Below are 20,251 nucleotides of genomic sequence, written 5' to 3'. Positions count from 1 at the left end.
CTCACCAACACATTTCTTGTCTTTTTTGATTCTAGCCATTCTGACAGGTGTAAAGTGATATCTCATTGTGGTTTTGATTTGCATTTCCCTGATGATTAATGACGTTGAGCATCTTTCATGTGTCTGTTGACCATCTGTTTGTCTTCTTTGGAAAAATGTCTATTCAGGTTCTCTGCCCATGTTTTATTTGGATTTTTTTTTTTTGGTGTTGTATGAGTTTTTCAATATATTTTGGATATTAACCCTCTATTGGATGTATGATTTGCAGAAATATTCTCCCATTTAATAGGTTGCCTTTTCATTTTGTTGGTGATTTCCTTCACTGTGCAAAAACTTTTTAGTTTGATGTAGTCCCAATTATTTATTTTTGCTTTTTTGTACTTGCTTCAGGAGACAGATCCCAAAATATCTTGCGAAGACTCATGTCTGAGAGTTTACTGCCCATGTGTTCTTTTAGGAGTTTTATGTTTTTCAGATATCACATTTAGGTCTTTAATCTATATTGAGTTGATTTTTTAATTTCAGGTCACCATCAGTTGCCTTATAACTAAGATGGCTACACGTCCCAGACTTTATGGGGGGAGGGCGTGTCCACAAATTTATCATTCTACCCATTGTCTTCCGTTGGTGCAGTATGATCGATTAACAACTCTGTGTTTCCTAATTTGAGTATGAGAAGTTGAGACTCCATCTTTAGGGACTGAGTGGAATGCATGCAAACCCATTTTGGATCTGTGTTCCATGGTCGGCATTTGCTGAACAAATTTCTTAAATGCTACGTTTCCTGGGAGGGAAAGCTATAGCCAATGTTTGTTCCATCAAATGTATTAATCCACTGCTTATTGCCTTGCTCCGGATAGTCAATCTGAGAGGAAGTACAGGCGCTCTGGGGGTCCAGCATTACATTTCGCGCAAACACCAACTTAGTGTTGCCATCTGGTGGCTGGGCAAACTCTAAAGGCTACCAGCAACTTTGGAGCAACTTTCCTTTCTGAAAAGGAATTACACACTCAGAATGCATGTTCTCTACCAATCCCTGCGTTTCTGTTTCCTGAATGAAGAAAGTACCTGTTGTATTATTAAGGTAGATTCTTGCCTGTTCCTTTAAAGAGAAAGGAATTCATTGTTTTGGTTTTAGTTATTTTTGGACCAGCCCTTAGGCAGTGTTTTGAGCGAAGGTTTGAGAAGTCTAGAGAAAAGGCTTTACAAAGAAGTGTACTACTCAAGGCCAGAAAGGGAGGCTGAAAATGGAGACAGGTAGGTCTCACTTCTGGGACAGAGCTTCTCAAAGTGTGGTCCCTGTGCCAGCTGCATCAGCAACACTGGGGAAACTTGGTAACATTCATGTTCTTGGCCCCCTGCTGAATCAGAAGCTCTGGGGTGCAGCCCAGAAATCTGTGTTTTGAGATGATTCTGAGGCAGGCTCCATTTAGAACACCACTGTCTTGGGGAATAGAAGCACCCTTGGACAGATGTGAAGTAGACGATACTCAGCAGCCACTTGGTTCTCCATTATACTCATTCCTCTCTATTCCCTCTCTCTGCATTATTTACCCAACAAACCACAAATATTTACTGAGTGACTATTATGGGCAAGCCCTGTTTCACGTGATGTTGATATAGGCGTTGGTTGTAAAGGGCCCAAGAATTTGCATTTCTAACAATTTCCTAGGTGCTGCTGGTGCTGCTGGTCTGGGGTCCAGGGGATTTTAGGAGCCCTGGTTTAGAGATAAGAGCAGCAGGCCCCAAAGCCTTGGTAGTTTTCAGATGGGGAGTGCATCTTAGGCTTTTCAGGATCTGTGTGGCCTTGAGACCTGCCTCTCAGCTCTTCCTGCCTCTTACCACCAGCACTCAGAACACGTGGTTATTTGAATTGAACTCTAGTCCATTAGAAAGGGATTAAAATAACATGCTGTGATTTCACCACCCAAAGTTGGTGCAGTTGAAAAGCCAAAGCAGATATACGATTATTAAAAGGCTTTCGCAAAAATTGTCAATAGTCTCGGAATTTGAGGCCATATATTAAAAGACCTGTTTGGTGCTCTCCGTTGTCTCAGTCTGACCAATATTGCTTGCATTCAGCACATCCCCCTCTTGTTTAATTTGCCATTTATAAATTTCGTTGGTCCAACGAATCCAAACAATTCTAATGCAAAGAATAAATAAGCAGAACAGCAAATCACACTGGATTTGTGGGCACAATTACACAGTAAGACATGTCAGAGCTGGGAGCAGTACTCTAATGGCAGGTAAGAATACAAATGTCTGCTTGTATGTCATATGCCGTCTCTACTATCTGCTGACTACACACAGCTCCTCTGACTGATCTTCTAGCAGGCATTGTCTGGGAAGGTAGGAGCTAGATTTTGCTTTGTAAAATCTTAAGCCTTACAGGGAGGGTGGGTGAGGGAGCTGAGTGTGGTGGTAAATACTCAAAGCTTTGGGGTCAGGCAGAGCTGGCCCCTGAATCCTTTATACCTTGTGGGAAGTTATTTGATCTCTCTGTATCTCATTTTCTTCACTGGTAGATTTGGAGCAGTGAAACCTACTTCATACAGTGGTTTTAAGGATCAAATGAATAATGGTAGGGCCTCCTGGGTGGCTCAGTCCGTTAAGCTTCTGACTCTTGATTTCAGCTTGGGTCATGATCTCCCCATTGAGCCCTATGTTGGGCTTTGCACTGTTAGTGGAGCCTGCTTGGGATTCTCTTTCTCTCTCTTCCCCCTCCCTCTATCTCCCCCTCCCTATGCACACGCTCTGTCTCTTAAATAAACTTATAAAAAAGGTAGGTAAGGCACACAGTATGCACTCAGTATATAGTAGTCAACTCTCAGTTTCAGAGGGCTAGGGCTGGTGGAGACAATGAGGAACACACCCACAGCCTTTGTGCTCTGGGCTATCTTCTCCCTATTAAGTTTGTTGTGTTTAAATACAAGTACTCAAGCCCCCATTGGAGGGCACCCCCAGGGCTATAAAAACTCTGTTAACTACCAGGGCAGCAGAAATGCTGGCCTAGAGCAGCTGCATCAGATGACCACCTCTGAGAACCAAACACAAGCCTTTATGACAGAATTAATGAAACGGCCTGGATGATTTGGCTGAGATAGGATGTGCTTGAATTTTAAAGGTATGCCCCAAAGTGTGGTAGGTGCATGCTAGCTACAGTCACTGGGTTTGTTTGATGCACTCCTCCTGGGAAAGTTTGGTGGTGAAGTAACTGGGAGGAAGGAGGGGAGGCCTCGGTGGATGCTGTTGTGGAGGTATGGAGGGCCCCGCTTTGTTGAGGATTGGAAAGCAAGAAAGAAGGGGTATGTGGAGAAGTAGGGAGGTTGAGCGTGGGATACTGGAGACTGAGGTTTTAATTTTTCTGAAGAAAGATTGCTATGGGGGAGTCCTACTCTGAAATACTTTCACGAACCATGGGTCAGTTCTCCCACAGTATGGCCTGATTGCTGAGCAAGTTTATAATTGAGTGAGAGTATGGGAGAGGGAAAAACCCATCTCATTATCAGAGTGATAACTACATAGGGGAACGAGTTCAGGCCATGGGGTCCGATTTGGTCCTGAGTTAGAATCTACATTTTCTTCCTTAAGCTGAAGGACTTTGGGCTATTTAGGTAACTAATCTGTGACTCAGGTCTGACTGTAAAATGGGATTAATAATATACCTATCGCAAGCCAGACTCTTCAGAGGATTAACAGGGATAATGCAAGAAAGCATGTAGCAGAATTCCTGGTTTATGGCAAGCACTGAATATTCACTAGTGTTACGATAAAGAGTTTTTCTCTTTAGATTCCCTTGCATGGATTCTTAGCTGTGTGACCTTCATGGAGTCACCTATTCTTTCTGAGTCTGAGTTCCTTCAGTTTTTTAAGAACAGAAATAGCCTGAGGGACATGCAGGTGGGGGCACGGGTCAGATGACTCTGCTCTATAATAGCTTTAGATGCGGACAAAGTCATTATTTATGAGACTGAGTCTGAGGCAAGATGCCTGAACTGGTGAGTTTGGGGAGGCTGGGAGGGGATCTGAAGTTCATCAGGAGAAGTGCATTTGGAAAGGAGTGTATCTTCCATTTTGACTGAGAGGAAATGGGGAGGGGATGTGGTATAGCACACTAAAGGCGGGGCGGCTGATGAAACTAGGCAGTGATATTTCTCAAACCCAAGGCGCAGGTCCAGATTTGCCGCCTGGGCCGCCTCTGCACCTGTCATGTATGTCCTCTGTTGACTTTGGGATCAGCTGCTGAGGCAGCACCAGTGACTGGGACCTGGAAAGTAGCCCTGATGTTACATGGAGCTGCTTTCCAAATTTTGCCGATTTTCATTTATTAATTCAGTGTACATTTACTGAACATGTATTGTAATCTAGGTGTGATGAATTCAGCAAAGCATACAAATCTTGCTCTCCAAGGCCTTGTGGTCTCGTAGGGGATAAATAATAGCTGCATACGTGTGTAATTAAGACTTTTGCCATGCAGTAAAAGTTCAGAATGCCATGAGACTGAACAGTAGGGTGAAGCCTAATTAGATTGGGGGATTTGACAGCAAGAAGAGGTGAAATGGGCATGAGTTCCTATAAGACAGGAAAAGACACTGGCTGAAGTAGAGACAGGCTTATGTATTTATTTTTTAAACACAAACCTGTCTTTCACGAAGGGAAAGCCCCTCTCTTTGACCACGGGAAAAGCTGTTCCCCTGCTTCCTGATACTGTCCTCTGAATGCATACTTTGTGCTTCCCCCACACCATTGCATTGGCCTCCCTCCTTCAATTACCCCTGCCTGTGTAAATTTCAGCTCTGGCCTCAGCTCTAGTCCCACTTTGGTAGAGCTTCTTACCTTTTCCACTCTCCAAGTGCTCTTCTCCTCCAGACTTTTCTCAACATGCGTCTGAACTGTTCTCTCCACCTTGACTCCACGTGGCAATATGGCGTTTTTTTGTTACTCTCTTGTGACACATGTATGCTGGTTTGTATGTCATACATCTCTGCAAAAGTATATGCAGTGTCTCCCCAGCGAGAATATTGAGAAGGTAGTAGAGTGTTAGAGCTAAATGAGTCATTATAGATATTATCCTCTAAACTGCTATAAGAAAGTGCAACTGAAACCCAGAGAAGTTAAAGGACCCCACCAGTCACTGGATGGGAATCTAGGAATGTGACAATGTCTTGTTATTTTATGTTTTGCATTTATTGGGGTGCTTGTTCCAGAGTCAGAATCCGACACACATTTCTTCACTGATTGTTTATTCCCCTAGTTGGACCATTCCATTACTCAGCCTGGGCAGTGGTGTCACTTAGCCCCTCTGGTTGACTTGATTACCTTATTTATCAAATGGGTATAGTAATTTAAATGAACAGACAATTAACTAAATTCTTACTGTATGTCAAGAATTTTGCAAAGCTTTGGGTGGAGATATAAAGATGGTTAGATAGATCTGGACCTTGCCTTAGGGGAGCACACAATGGTAGAACTTGATAAAGGAGAAGTTCTAAAAGAGCAGAGATACTTATAATAAAGGGCTATGCAACATATGGAAACATGGAGCAGACCAACAGATTTTGCTTGCAAGAATTGGAAAAGTTCATCAATACCTTCTCTCTTCACCTCAACCTTGTGTTACGAGATGCCAGTGAGATAATGCAGTGAAAATGTGGGAAAAATTAGAAAGGAGTACATATGAACACACTAAGTGGATGGTATTGTGATTTGGGGGGCTTTGGAGAGGGGTCAGAGAAGACAATGATGGCTGGGAAGTGAAGGGGAACAGTCACACTTTCTGATGAACCAGTACATTTTACACAGAGAAAATTCAGGTCCATGGCTATAGGCCGTATGAACTATAGCCATCCAGCTTGTAAATTTATCTTTTTGTCACAGGAATGGCCAAACCTGTTGATTCCATTAATGCAGTTGATAGCTTTGTGTGTCCTAGGAAGTTAATCACCATTATCTGTCCATTGGAAGAAGGTGGCTGGGAAGGCCAGTGATAGAAGAGCAGATAAGGTATTGGTGGGAATTGGACCTTTGAAAAGGGTTCCCCGTTCCAAACCCATACGGGAAACTCATAGCAATGGTGGGCCATGTCTTGTTAGACTGATGAACCCTGATGGGCTGGTGAGAGATTCTCTTTTCTCCCCTTGTGCCATGCATCCTGGAATCACAGATATTTAAATAGTGTATTGTTTTGAAATAAGTACTTTGGAAACATGAACAGCTGCTGTAATGAAAACACAGTGTTCAGAGAACTATTACTTGCTTAGGATTCATAATAGTGTGGGTCCAAGGACATTGCCCAGAACAGAATGACTGTGTATGGTGAAAGTCTGACTGACATCATCCTGGGAGGCATTCCTAGGAACAACAACAACAGGAGCAAAAAACCCTTTGTATTAATTTCTGTGATGTACTTGACACTTGGTTCTCCCCAAACTCAAGAGGGTCATCCAACCTAACCTAGAGCTGAGACGGAGAGGAAAAAGCGACCACAGGGCACCCTCTGGTGGTAAGGCAGGCCCACTACAGTCCATGACCTGAGTCTAGGCTCCTGTGGGAAGGAAACCTGGACATCTCAGATTTTTAGTATCTCAGATGTGGAGGAACATTTTCTGTCTGCTAAGAAATATTCTAAGGATCTTCTTGCTGTGTTGTGTAGCAATAAAACAGGCAGGCACTGTGGAGTCTTCCATAAATAAATCATTATTAGTGTGAAACTGATCCAAGAAGAGCTCCACTGTAAATCACTGTGACACATGGCTAATTCAGCCAGAGTCCCCCATCTTACACAACCATCTCTCCGGTTCCTTCTTTGCTTCCTCTGCTTCGCCAACATTAACCAGCAAGGGGTACTCTTTCTTTGAAGTTGAATCTGTATTATACTGCCGTGGAAACAGCCATAATTGTGGTACCCCTAAACCATTAGTGGGCTCTCCTCTTTGTGGCATTCTGATGGGAAGAGGAAGGCTGGAAAGGAGATCATTCAAATGATCAGTTGTCATCTCTCCCCGGGAGGGATGTCTTCACTATCCATCAATGCACAGATGTTGCATTGCTGTTGGCATAAGTGCCTTGAGTGACAAAGGGCCTGTGATCTCAGGGATCATGACTGGAGCTGTCCTCAGCTCAATTTCACAGTAGTGCCATGTGATGCCTTAACTGCAGCACCTTAAGCATAAGGGGAGGTCATATAAATGGCAACACCTCAGTACTGCCTAGTTTTGTCTCTGGCTAAAGCTGAGTGAGAACCCCAGGCCAGCTGGCAACATCGGCCATTCAGCAGGACAGACGTTCCCAGTCTGTGCCTGGATGTCCTTTTAGGCTGATCATTTGTGTGTCATGTTCCAGGAGTAAAGCTGGGCCAGATAATATAGTATCTGGCATGCCCACTTTGCAGATGACTGGGACAGACTTGTTTTTATTGGAGAAGAAGTCTGAGACCACAAGTACTGGTTCACCCGCAGCTTGAATCTGTGATGGTGGTGTGTGTGAGGGTTTCATGCCTGCGCTTTAGCCACGAGGTTCTTTGTCACCTCATGAGTCCTTCAAAGTCATTCTTTTGTGATAACAAAGGGTAAATAGTGGCTAATAGTGGACTTATCCTCACACAAGTTTTGCTGTCAGAACCCCTAGATCCTCTGAGTAGCACTGGGTGAGTCAGGGAGATAGGACACAGCCATTCCTGATGGTGCAGTCCCCTGCAGCAGAAACAAGTAGAGAAACAACTCTGTGGACCCCAGAGGAAGACTCCACCTCACTTGAAGCAGAGTATTTGGTGTGTGCCTCCTCATAGGCAGCCTGGAAGGATCTACTCCAAGCCTGTTTTGCTCAGGCCCAATGATTTCTTTTGAGCCGTGAGGCAGGGGTGGACCTCATAGACAGATGGTGAGCTCCAGTTAGGAGATACCCCAGAGAGAATTAAATCAGCGGTTTTTTTACTTTTTCTTTTCTTTTCTTTTTTTTAAAGAATCAATCCAAGTACTTTGAACATTTAATTAATGTATAGTACACACTTTTAAGTAAAATATATAACCCCAGTGTCAGTGATTGTCACATTGCAAAACCATTCTATAACCAATTAAGTTTTAAATTTTCTATATTTTTCATATTCAACAGCTCCTGCCCAGTATGCACTGGAAATCACCATGTCAGAACACTTGTTTTTTTATTTTTATTTTTTGGGGCTGGGGGAGAAGGGCAGAAGGAGAGAGAGAGAAAATCCCAAGCAGGCTCCATGCTCAGTGCAGAACCTGTTGCAGGGCTCACTCCTACAACTCTGGGGTCGTGACCTGAGCTGAAATCAAGAGTCAGATGCTCAACCTACTGAGCCACCCAGGCACCCCAGGACACTTGTTTATAAGTTAAAGGCCTCTCAGAGTCATCAAAGGGAAACATAAGGAGGTAACCTGTCAGGGGTGTACTAGTCTTCAAAGGGATTTTCCCGCTGTGCTTTTGAAGAACATTCCATCACTTTTGAGAAAGTTCTTTCCCTGGAAACCCTCAGGAAAATCACTCATTGAAAAAATTCCTTTGTCAATGCCCATGGATGGGTGGGGGGCTTGTGCAGAGTATGTTGAGTGAGCTGCTCTACTTTGTAATCTCTTGTAGACATTTGATTATCTCTAGGCATTAGACCCTCTGATAAAGTTGCTAGATAGCACTAGATGACAATGGTTTCTTTTGACTCCCCAATAAAGATCACCCTGTGCGTTGATTACTCATGTTGACAACTCTGAATGCTGCCATTCAGCTGGGTACTTGGTTTACACCCAGAGCAAAAAAATGGACTCACTCAATGGGATACTGTGAAAGTGAGGGACATGACCAGTAAGAAGAGATGTTCATTAGAGAGAGAGAGACAGAGACAGAGAGAAAGATGCTCTTTGATGTTGAAATTTCAATTTGACAGACCATTCAATATTGCTCTTCTAGATTTGCACTAAGTGAGGCCCGAACTGAGAGTCTAGGGATGCTCGGGTAGGTGCTCCTGTACCATCTCATCTGAGAAAGCCCAAGGGCAAAACACAGCTTTGTAACGTATTTAGCTGGGTGCTCATCAGTTGCTCTTATTTGGGACGTTGCATCAATTCATTCAACAAATAATTATTGAATACTTACTATGTGTCAGGCAGTGGGGATATGAGAGTGAACAATTATTTAAATTTATCTACTCAGATATTTTGTTTTAAATATTTATCAAAGTAATAAATAGTAAAGAAGATCTTAGTGATGGCAAGAAGCAGTCTTTTGTGTGATCATTACCCCTTCCTAGTCCCAGAATTGACCTGTTTATGGTTTAATGCTTCTGGTGATTATGTCTGTAGTATATGTTATACCTATATTTCTTGATTTATGAGCACTAGATTATATTTTTACATTTACACTATAAAAAATGAGGAATTGGGTCATTTATACCATGGTCACCTATTCTTACCTCTCTTCTTCCTGCTTTCCCTCAATATTTGATAATAATTCTTACCAAATTATTATTATTATTCCTATTATTAGTTTCCTTCTCACCTCAAACCAAGGAGAAGGATCACCACTCAGAAAAAGTGGAGGTCTCTACCAGAAGGAGAGACTGGCAAAGGTTTTGTCCTTTGGGTACCAAATTTCTCTGTGTCCTTGTGAATGTTGTTTGTAGTCACTCTCTGAGGTCCTGGATTCTAGATCTGTGGCTCCCATTTCACCTTTCTTGTGTAGGCTGATGGCTGACTTAGAATCCTTACCTGAGGGTGTATATATTTACCTGAAGTATTGCCAATAATATGGAACTACAGCTTCCCCTGAAATTCCCCTGCCAATAATATGGAACTACAGCATCATATATACTGAAAACCTTTTCTTTCAAAGTTTGGATGGGTTGGGGATCCCCAGGTCTTTGGGGATAGGGGGATGATGGAAACCTCCTCAACTCCAAAAACTCAAATTCTCAAACTCTTTTACAAACCAAATAATTTCCTCTCTGTTGCTCTCACTCCCTCACCCTTACTAAGCCATGCTCTCTAGTTCCCCAATGGTTGACTCTTCTCCTAGTCCAAGATGGCCAGGAGATTGATCTCTGGTGCCAATTTTGATCAGTAGTTAGTAGTGGGTTCTATGATGCTGTGAAGAGTGAGATTTCCTTAGGGAATAACCCAATGATTGATTCCCTAACATCCATTCCAGTTAAAATGAATGAGTCTAAAGCATCTCCTTCCCTGGACAGTGAATAATTTAGGAAAGGGCAAGCAACCTACCTTTGAATACTGTGTTGTGAAAAGAAGCCTGCTGATGGTTTCAGGGAAAGCTAACTTTTCTCCTACAAGTGGGGAAGTATGATCTGTCTGTATCCTCTGGACCTTGTCATCCTGGATATGATTTCTGCTACAGCCATCTTGCAACTGGAATGAATATTAAGCCAACTTTGAGGATGGCAAAAGAGACAGATGGAGAGAAATGGGGTCCTTGACAACTCCATTGAGCCACTGAATCAACCAACCCTCAATCTACCCCCATTCTGGCCCTCTAGACTTTCTATTATGTGAGAGAATACATTTCCATATTGTTTAAGCCAGTTTGAGTCAAGGTTTCTGAAATCAGAGCAATTGATAGGATTTTTGAAGTCATTTCTGGAATCAGTGGGAAAGGGGCTGTGATTGATTAGCTGTGTCTGTCAATGATGCAGATGTAGACATTTATGAACTTATGCTCTTTAGCTCCTCCCTAGGACCTTCTATAGGCTTCCTCTATTGTGTTTGTTTTGCTTTTATTACTACCCAGAATAGTATTTTTTAATTGAGATATAACTAACATGTAACATTCTATTTGTTTCTGGTGTACAATATAATGATTTGATACTTGTATATATTGAGAAATAGAACCATAATAAGTGTAGATAACATCCATTACCACATGTAGTTATTTCATTTTTTGTTTTGGAAACTTTTAAGATTTATTCTCTTAGCAACTTTCAAACATGCAATATAATATTATTGACTATAGTAACCTTGCTCTAGATTATATCCCCAGGGCTTATTTATTTTATAACTGGAAGTTTATACCTTTTTCTAACCTTCACCCATTTTGCTCACCCCTACTCCCTGCCTCTGGTAGGGAGTAACCACCAACATGTTCTCTGTGCCTTTGAGTTCAGTTTTTATTTTAGATTTCACCTATAAGTGAGCTCATACAGTATTTGTCTTTCTTTGTCTGGCTTATTTCACTTAGTATAATGTTCTCAAAGTCCATCCATGTTATTGCAAATGGCAAGATTTCCTTCTTTTTTATTGCTAAATAATATTCCATTCATCTTTATCCATTAATGGACATTAATGGACACTTAGGTTGCTTCCATGTCTTGGCTGTTATAAATAATGCTGCAACGCACATGGGAGGGCAGTGCATCTATCTCTTTAAGTTAGTGTTTTTGTTTCCTTCCATTAAATACCCAGAATTGGAATTGTTGGATCAAAGAGTAGTTCTTTATTCATTCACTCATTCATTCATTCATTCACTCAGAAAACTCCATACTGTTTTCCATAGTGGCTGCACCAATTTACATTCCTACCAACAGTGCACAAGAATTCCCTTTTCTCCACATCCTCACCAATACTTGTTATTTCTTGTCTTTTTGATTAGAGCCATTATAACAGGTATGAAATGACATCTCATTGTGGATTTGATTTGTGTTTCCCTGATGATTAATGATATTGAGCATCTTGTCATACACCTGTTGGCCATCCATGTCTTCTGTGGAAAAAGGTCTATTCAGATCCTTTACCAATCTTTTAATAGGAATTTTTTTGGTGTTGAGTTATATAAATTCTTTATGTATTTTGGATATTAATTCTTTATCAGATATATGATTAATATATTTTCCCTTTTAGTAGGTTGCCTTTTCATTTTGTTGATCATTTCCTTTACTGTGCAGAAGCTTTTTAGTATAATGTAGTCTTATTTATTTATTTATGTAAAGCTATCTTTTAAATATGCCAGTGGTTTTATATTCTAATGTTTATTTATTTATTGAGAAAGAGAGCATGAGCAGGGTAGGGGCAGAAAGAGAGCAGGCAAGAGAGAATCCAGCAGGCTCCATGCTATCAGCACAGAGCCCAGTGCAGGGTTCAGTCTCCTGAACTGTGAGATCATGACCTGAGCCAAAATTAAAAGTCGGACACTTAATCTACTGACCCATCCAGGTGTCCCTCCACTTATTTATTTTTCCTTTGGTGTCAAATCTAAAAAATCATCACCAAGACTGACGTCTTGCATGACTGCCCATAATTTTTTCTAGGAGTTTTATGGTTTTAGGTCTTATGTTTAAGTCTTCAATCCATTTTGAGTTGATTTTTTTTTTTGTCTATGTTGCACGATAGTAGTCTACTTTCATTCTTTTGCACGTGGCTGCCCAGTTTTCCCAACACCATTGATTGAAGAGACTGTCCTTTTCCCAGTGTATATTCTTGGATTTTTTTGTCACAAATTAGTTAACTATATATGTGACTTTCGTTTTTGTTTGTTTTTTTCTGGGCTCTCTATTCTGTTCTGTTGATCTGTGTGTCTATTTTTATGTCAACACCATACTGTTTTGATTACTATAGCTTTGTAGTGTAGTTTTATTTTTTTAATATGAAATTTACTGTCAAATTGGTTTCCATACAACACCCAGTGCTCATCCCAACAGGTGCCCTCTTTAATGCCCATCACCCACTTTCTCCTCCCCCCCACCCCCCCATCAACCCTCAGATTGTTCTGTTTTTTTTTTTTTTTAATTTTTAATGTTTATTTTATTATTTTTGAGACAGAGAGAGACAGAGCATGAACGGGGGAGGGGCAGAGAGAGAGGGAGACACAGAATCGGAAGCAGGCTCCAGGCTCTGAGCCATCAGCCCAGAGCCCGACGCGGGGCTCGAACTCACGGACCACGAGATCGTGACCTGAGCCGAAGTCGGACGCTTAACCGACTGAGCCACCCAGGCGCCCCAAGATTGTTCTCAGTTTTTAAGAGTCTCTTATGGTTTGCTTCCTTCCCTCTCTAACTTCCCTCCCCTTCCCCTCTCCCATGGTCTTCTGTCAAGTTTCTCAGGATCCACATAAAAGTGAAAACATATGGTACCTGTCTTTCTCTGTATGACTTATTTCACTTAGCATAACACTCTCCATTTCCATCCACGTTGCTACAAAAGGTCATGTTTCATTCTTTCTCATTGCCATGTACTATTCCATTGTGTATATAAACCACAATTTCTTTATCCATTCGTCAGTTGATGGACATTTAGGCTCTTTCCATAATTTGGCTATTGTTGAGAGTGCTGCTATAAACACTGGGGTACAAGTGCCCCTATGCATCAGCACTCCTGTATCCCTTGGGTAAACTCCCAGCAGTGCTATTGCTGGGTCATAGGGTAGATCTATTTTTAATTTTTTGAGGAACCTCCCCACTGTTTTCCAGAGTGGCTGCACCAGTTTGCATTCCCACCAACAGTGCAAGAGGGTTCCCGTTTCTCCACATCCTCTCCAGCATCTATAGTCTCCTGATTTGTTCATTTTAGCCATTCTGACTGGCGTGAGGTGATATCTCAGTGTGGTTTTGATTTGTGTAGTGTAGTTTTAAATCTGGGGGCATGATACCTCTGTCTTTGTTCTTCTTTCTCAAGATTCCTTTGTCTATTCAGGCTTTTTGTAGCTCTAATACAAATTTTAGAATTATTTGTTCTAATTCTGTGAAACATGCCATTGAGATTTTGATGGAGATTGCATTGAATCTGTAGATGCCTTTGGGTAGTATAGACATTTCAACAATATGAATGCTTCTAATCCATGAACAAAGAATATATTTCCATTTATTTTTGTTTTCTTCAGTTTATTTCATCACTGTCTTATGGTTTTTAGGGTATAGGTCTTTCCCCTTCGTGGTTATATTTATTCCTAGGTGTATTATTTTTTTTTCATGCAATTGCAAATGAGATTGTTTCCTTAATTTTTCTTTCTGATAGTTCATCATTAATGCATAGAAGTGCAAGAGATTTTTGTATGTTGATTTTATGTCCTGCAATTTTACTGAATTCCTTGATTAGCTCTAATAGCTTTTTGGTGGAATCTTTGAGGTTTTCTATATCTAAAATCATGTCATCTGCAAATAGTGGAAGTTTTATTTCTTCTTTCTAATTTGGATGCCTTTTATTACTTTTTCTCTCCTAAATGTTCTGTCTAGGACTTTCAATATTATATTGAATAAAAGTGGTGAGAGTGAATATCCTTGTCTTGTTCCTGATCTTAGGGGAAAAGCTGAAAGCTTTTCATTGTTGAGTATGGTGTTAGCTGTGGGCTTGTCATAAATGGCTTTGATTATGTTGAGAGTCTTTATCATAATTGGATGTTGAATTTTGTCAAATTCCTTTTCTGTGCCTTGAGATGATTATATGATCTTCACCTTTTATTTTGTTAAGGTGGTATATCAGATTGATTTGTGGTTGTTGAACCATCTCCCCATCTCTGAAATAAATCTCAATCTTGGTGTATGATCCTTTTAATGAATTGTTGAATTCTGTTTGGTAATATTTTGTTGCAGATTTTTGCATCTATGTTCATCAGGGATATTGGCCTGCAATTTTGTTTTCTTGTGGTGTCCTTGTCTGGTTTTGATATAAGGGTAATGCTGGCCTTGTAAAATGAATTTGGAAGGGTTCCCTTTTCTTCTATATTTTAAGGTGGATACGGCAATTATTACATAAAATGAGTTTCCTGCCTTTGTGTCTCATTCTATGCTTTAGCTTCCTGAAATGCCTAACCCATTCTACGCTTCACTTTTTCTGTTCCTTTCGACTTCCATGGGTACTGACCTTTTGCTTATTCCATTCTTATGATCTTCCTCTTCTCCAGTGTAGGAATTTAAAAATCCCCCTGGGAGATCAGACAGGCCCACAGCACGCTGCAATCTGTGGAAGCACCGGATGTGTGGTGTTGACAAGACCACATGGGGGGCAGATCTATCTGATTGCTGCAAGTCTGACTGCATCAGTTGCTAAGGCTGCACTGGCTGACCTGAGGGGCCGAGTCTCTCCCTGCTCTGGCCTCCACTGATCTGTGGGTAGCCCTCCAGAAGCTGTATGCTTGGGTAAAGAGGATACTGTTTGTGGAGAGGAAGAGCTTTCCTTTAGTCAAGGATACACAGTATACTGACCTGAAAAAACACAGCGTTTGAGCTCATCTACTGACATTACTATGAACCTTTCTTAATTCCTAGAGTCCTCAGTGCATTTTCTAGGTCCATAAACAAGAATGGTAAAAGGTTGAGTGGAAACAATGGGGCTGCTATTTCTCAGATTTCGTTTTTCATTTAACTTGGAAACAAGTTGTAGGGACTCAACCTGTGTTGCTTGTAAATTCAACCAAGAATAAAATGGATAATACACAGAGGTGTAGCTTGTGGAAGAATTCATGGTGCCCTCATCAACAGACTTATACTTTTTCTTTCCTCCTGTTTGCTAATTGATTAAAAAATATGTATGTATTGCAAAGTTCATTTATTGATTGAGAGAAGAGTGAAAAGGATAGCTTCTCTAATTAAAACCGATTGGAGCTGTGAAAGTTTAATTAATTGGATGCATGTCACTTCATTTCCATGTTATGTTGTGCACAGTGCTCTGTTTTCATAATTAACGTGTTGTGTCAGGGTGGTGGGTGTCTTTCTAATTAACAGTCTGAAGGAAATGTGATGTATGGGCCTGCTGAATAGGCAGAGTAGGTGGAAAGAGAAGTCCCAGCCAGAATCCACATTTTCTGTTCCCAGTGGTCGGTTTCTTGCCATTTTACCACCCTTTGTGCAGTAAATGAGGTTTTGGTGGATCTTCCTAGAGACTGCTCTTTACTTCCTGGGTGTTTCTCCATCAGAGGACAGGGAGGCTGGATGACACTTCCAGAGAGTGCAGGGTGAAGACTGTCACCAGGTGAGGAAGAGTGACTCCGCCCATTCTCTCCTATGAACTCCCTCACCATTCACTGCAGTTGTTCCTTGCTGGGCAACCCTCTTAGGCAGGACAAACTTTCACTGAGTGTCCAGTCTGTGCAAGGTATTGTGATAGGTGAGTGGCTTTGAGCCCAGACTCCACCTTCTTACTAGACATGTGACCTTGGGGGAAATTACCTAAGTTCTCTGTGCCTCAGTTTCCCCATTTATAAAATGGGACTATTAAAACCTTCTTAGTCATGTTGTTGTGGGGCTTAAATGAAATAATGTAGATGGCATTTTTAGTACAGTATTGTCAGCCTATTGTTATTGAACAATTCTGTCTCTTTCCTATATAGTTTTTTGTTCCTTATTTTTAAATCTTTACTTAAATGGTCCTTTTATAGATTGCAACTCCTGACATCACCCCTGTGTCTTCTTCCTTAAGTCCATACTCTTTTGGAAACAGAATTTTCTTTCCTAAAATGAAAAGTTGATTATGTGGATATTTTGCTAAGACCTTAAAGGCACCCTCCTGCTCAGATGATGTTTCAACTCTGCGGTATAGGAATTCCAAGCCCAATAAGCTAGCCCAGTCATCTACTTGGCCAGCCTCACCTATAGCTCCTCATTTCCTCAGCCATCCATGCATTGCCCACACACCCCAATCCTCAGTCTCCTTCATAGCTGAGCACAGCCTGCTCTTTTCCTCTTCTGTTTAGAAGTCTCCCTTTCTCAGAAAAGCAAATATCCTACTAGTTTTTTCACATTCAGCTCACATGTCTCCTTTTTGAAGTCCTCTCTCCTTCCACAGCATTATTTTTTTGAGTGTCTCTTCCTGCCTAGACAGGAAATTCCTCTATTCTGGGGCTGTGTCTTAGTCATCCTTGCGTTCTAGTGCCTACCAAGAGTGTAGTGTGGAGCAGGCTTTTAATGATTGTTGAATGACGGACACAAAGAGCAAAAGTTTTGCTTCGTGTGGAATAACTGTTTAATATCTGCCTTCTGCAAGACTGTTGGCTTCATTCAGGCAGGGGACATTTCTGTTTTGTTGAACATTGTTCCCTGTTGCTTGGCACATGACAGGTGCTCAATAAATAAATAAAATTGGCATGTCACCTGGTCTATATGCCTCATAGGTTGTGAGGACAAATTGATGATGAGTATAAAAGTCCTTAAAGTTTAAAAATGATTGAAAATGAAGCAAAATTATTTACAACAGAACAATAATTGCTATTGATGTTATTGCCATAATACATGTTGTTATTGCTGGAAGATATGCCCTTCCCTTTTTGGAGTAGATTTCCTGAGTAGCATGGCCTCTGGATCCTTCTTTATGTTGTCATCACAACTGGGGGTGACTTTTTAATCATCGGAGAGGGATCCTGACAGCCAATACTGCTCAGCCAATACTGCAACTTAGCTGCTTGTGAGACTCATCTTATCCCTTAAAAAAAAACAAACAAAAAAAACCTATAACCTTCTGTCTTTCCTACAATATGCTATTTTCCTACCTCAGTGACATGTATGATAAATAATGCATACTGGTAATTTTAGAAAATCATTTTATTTTCAGGCACTTTTTATATAGAGTCTAATCAATATTTATACTTATTCAAGGGATTTTCTTTCTCTGTTTTTTTTTTTTTTTCATTACAAGGGTTTTCTCTTCTTATAAATGCTTGACCTTGTATCAATTCACAAGTCTTTCCTCTAGTGTAAAACCCAGCCACGAAGATTATCTCCACACTCCTTCTCACTAATCAGGAAGTGTTTACAGGAAATGGGCCCAATCCCATGTTCCATTTTTGCTAGCTCTTCACATTTGGATGTAGTTTGGGAAATTGAATTACACCTCCAGCCCAATGCCAGTGTCATTCTTTCAGCAATATTTACGGTGCTGGGAGTGGGAGATTATAAAGACCTAAGGTGATTAAAAATAGCTTTGCATTGAAATGACTCTTCAGAGGCCCTATTCCTCCACTTCAAAATTTAATATTAAGAAATATTCAGGCCCTGAACTGTTTACCCAAGTATATCTTGAATCTCCTAGCAAAGCAAGGGATTCTGGTCATGGGGAGTTTAACTGGGGTGAAGGTCCTGGGGGTCTGAGGGTCCAGGTTCTAGGCTGGCTCCCACTGGTGGGCCATACGTTAAGGGGAAGTCGCTCAACCTTTCTGGGCTTTTGCTTCTGGGTCAGCTGAATGAAGAGGCTGCTTCAGTGAATCTAGTGAGTGTGCAGGCTGCCAGTCTATAAGGATACTTGTTGCATTCCTACCTTGTACCAGCACTGTGCTGGGTGCTGTAGACACAGCCATGAAGGAGACTCACCAGCCTAGGTGATGATGGAAGACACCAGTGTGCTGGTGCTCAGGCCCAAAGCACAGCTTGTGGACCTGTGTGACTGGCTTGGTCATAGTTTCCTGCCAACCTTTAGGCCTGTGCCTGAGTTGAGCCCTGGTGACCAGTTCAGTCTCTCACTTGGTTCCCCTTCCTGCTGACTGACTTCACCCCAAGGCAGGATATAGGGGAACTTGTGAAAACATTGCCTCAGAAGAAGAGGAAGTGGGCAGAGCTTAGCTGTCTCTCCTCCCTGAGGCTCCTTGACTCTGCTCTTCTGCCAGGGATGGTTTTTGCGTTCCCAGGGACTCCATGAGGAGGAAGTTGAAGCCAGTTCCACAAAAGACCCTTTCAGGGCAACAGATGCCCCCTCCTTTAAGTTGTAGACAAACAGGTGTCTCTAGCATTCAAGGGAGAGCCAAAGAAAATCTACTCGAATGATTAGATGCTATGCCCACTCAGAACATGGAGGCAACTTTTCTTATTAAAGAGTTCTGCTTTGCCTTAGCAGTCAAAAAGAATAGCAGTTAAGAAGTTCTCAAGACACATTGGAGGAGCAGAAAGAAGGCCGGGGAGGTGGGGTAGGGCTGGATGGTGCAGACCTGGAGGGCCATGTGGTTCAGACACCATCTGTTACTCTAAGGAAGGGGGTCTCAAACTCTAGCAGTGCCAGAATCACCTGTAGGGCTTGTTCAAATTCAAATTCATTGTTCCTGATTCAGTAGGTCTGGGTGGAGCCTGAGAATTTGCTTTTCTAACAAGTTTCCAGGTGACGTTGATTCTGCTTTTTGCACCACCTGGCTAAGGGGAATGGCTTCAAGGGAGTACAGTCTTAATCAGTGTAATATTGGCTCAACCAACCTCATCCTTGGAATATTAATAAGCTGAGACAAAAGCCCTTGATGTGTTGGATACTTTAGAAAGCTCTTAGCAGTGAGACATTAGAAGGGTGTTTCTCAAGTGCAATTCACAAACCATTTCCATCAGAACCAGGTAGGATCCCAGTATTTAAAATGTGGTTCCCAGACCAGCAGCATGGGCATCACCTGTGTGTTGGTTAGAAATGCAGACTCTCGTTGCACTACTAGGTATTTATCCAAAGGATACAAAAATGCTGAATTGAAGGGGCACACGTACCCCAATATTTATAGCAGCACTATCAACAATAGCCAAATTATGGAAAGAGCCCAAATGTCCATCTACTGATGAATGGATAAAGAATATGTGACGCACACACATACACACACACATAATGGAATATTACTTGGTGATCAGAAAGAATGAATTCTTGCCATTTACAGCAATGTGGATGGAACTAGGGGATATTATGCTAAGTGAAATGAGTCAGTCAGAGAAAGATAGATATCATATGATTTCACTCTTATGTGGAACAGAGGGGAAGGGAAAGAAAAATAAGATAACAGAATCCCTCTGTTAGAGGGAGGCAAACCATAAGAGACTCTTAAATATAGATAACAAACTGAGGGCTGCTGGAGGGGAGGTGGGTAGGGGATGGGTTAAATGGGTGATGGGCATTAAGCAAGGCACTTTTTGAATGAGCAGTGGGTGTTGTATGTAAGAGATGAATCACTGGGTTCTACTCCTAAAGCCAAGACTACACTGTATGTTAACTAACTTGAATAAAAAAAAAAAAAAAAAAAAAAAAAAAAAAGAAATGCAGACTCTCAGGTTTCACATCTACTGAACCAGAACCTACTTTTAAGTAAGATCTCCAGTGACTTGTAGGCACATTATAGGTTGAGAAATACTATTCTAGGGGTTTTTCAGATGTGTCTCTACGGTGAGTAGTGTTGAGGGTAGGGCAGGGAAGGTGGGAAATGCTGCTATTATGATCTAGAATTGTTACATACTAGCTCAGCCTACCTGGATATTGAGGTGGGTGTGGTTCTGGGTGGGGACTTTCCCCGGGACCATGGCTTAAGCCTTTACAGAGTATATGTTCCTGGAAACAAAGCCTAGAGAAGG

The 20,251-nt window shown here is 41.5% G+C and overlaps 1 long non-coding RNA gene across 2 annotated transcripts in view; it reads left to right on the top strand.

The window, feature by feature from the left end:
* The first annotated feature begins 20,179 nt into the window (after positions 1-20,179).
* The window catches only part of LOC144617061 (uncharacterized), a 325,321-nt gene continuing 325,249 nt past the window's right edge, over positions 20,180-20,251 (top strand). For both annotated transcript variants that reach the window (XR_013557078.1, XR_013557077.1), the window contains exon 1: positions 20,180-20,250. This is a non-coding gene — a long non-coding RNA (uncharacterized LOC144617061). The remainder of the gene's footprint in view (position 20,251) is intronic.

Source organism: Panthera onca, chromosome C1 (assembly GCF_046562875.1).
Source record: "Panthera onca isolate mPanOnc1 chromosome C1, mPanOnc1 haplotype 2, whole genome shotgun sequence".
Lineage (NCBI taxonomy): Eukaryota > Metazoa > Chordata > Mammalia > Carnivora > Felidae > Panthera > Panthera onca.
Note: the sequence above shows the minus strand (reverse complement) of the source record. Positions and strands in the feature narration are given on the sequence as shown.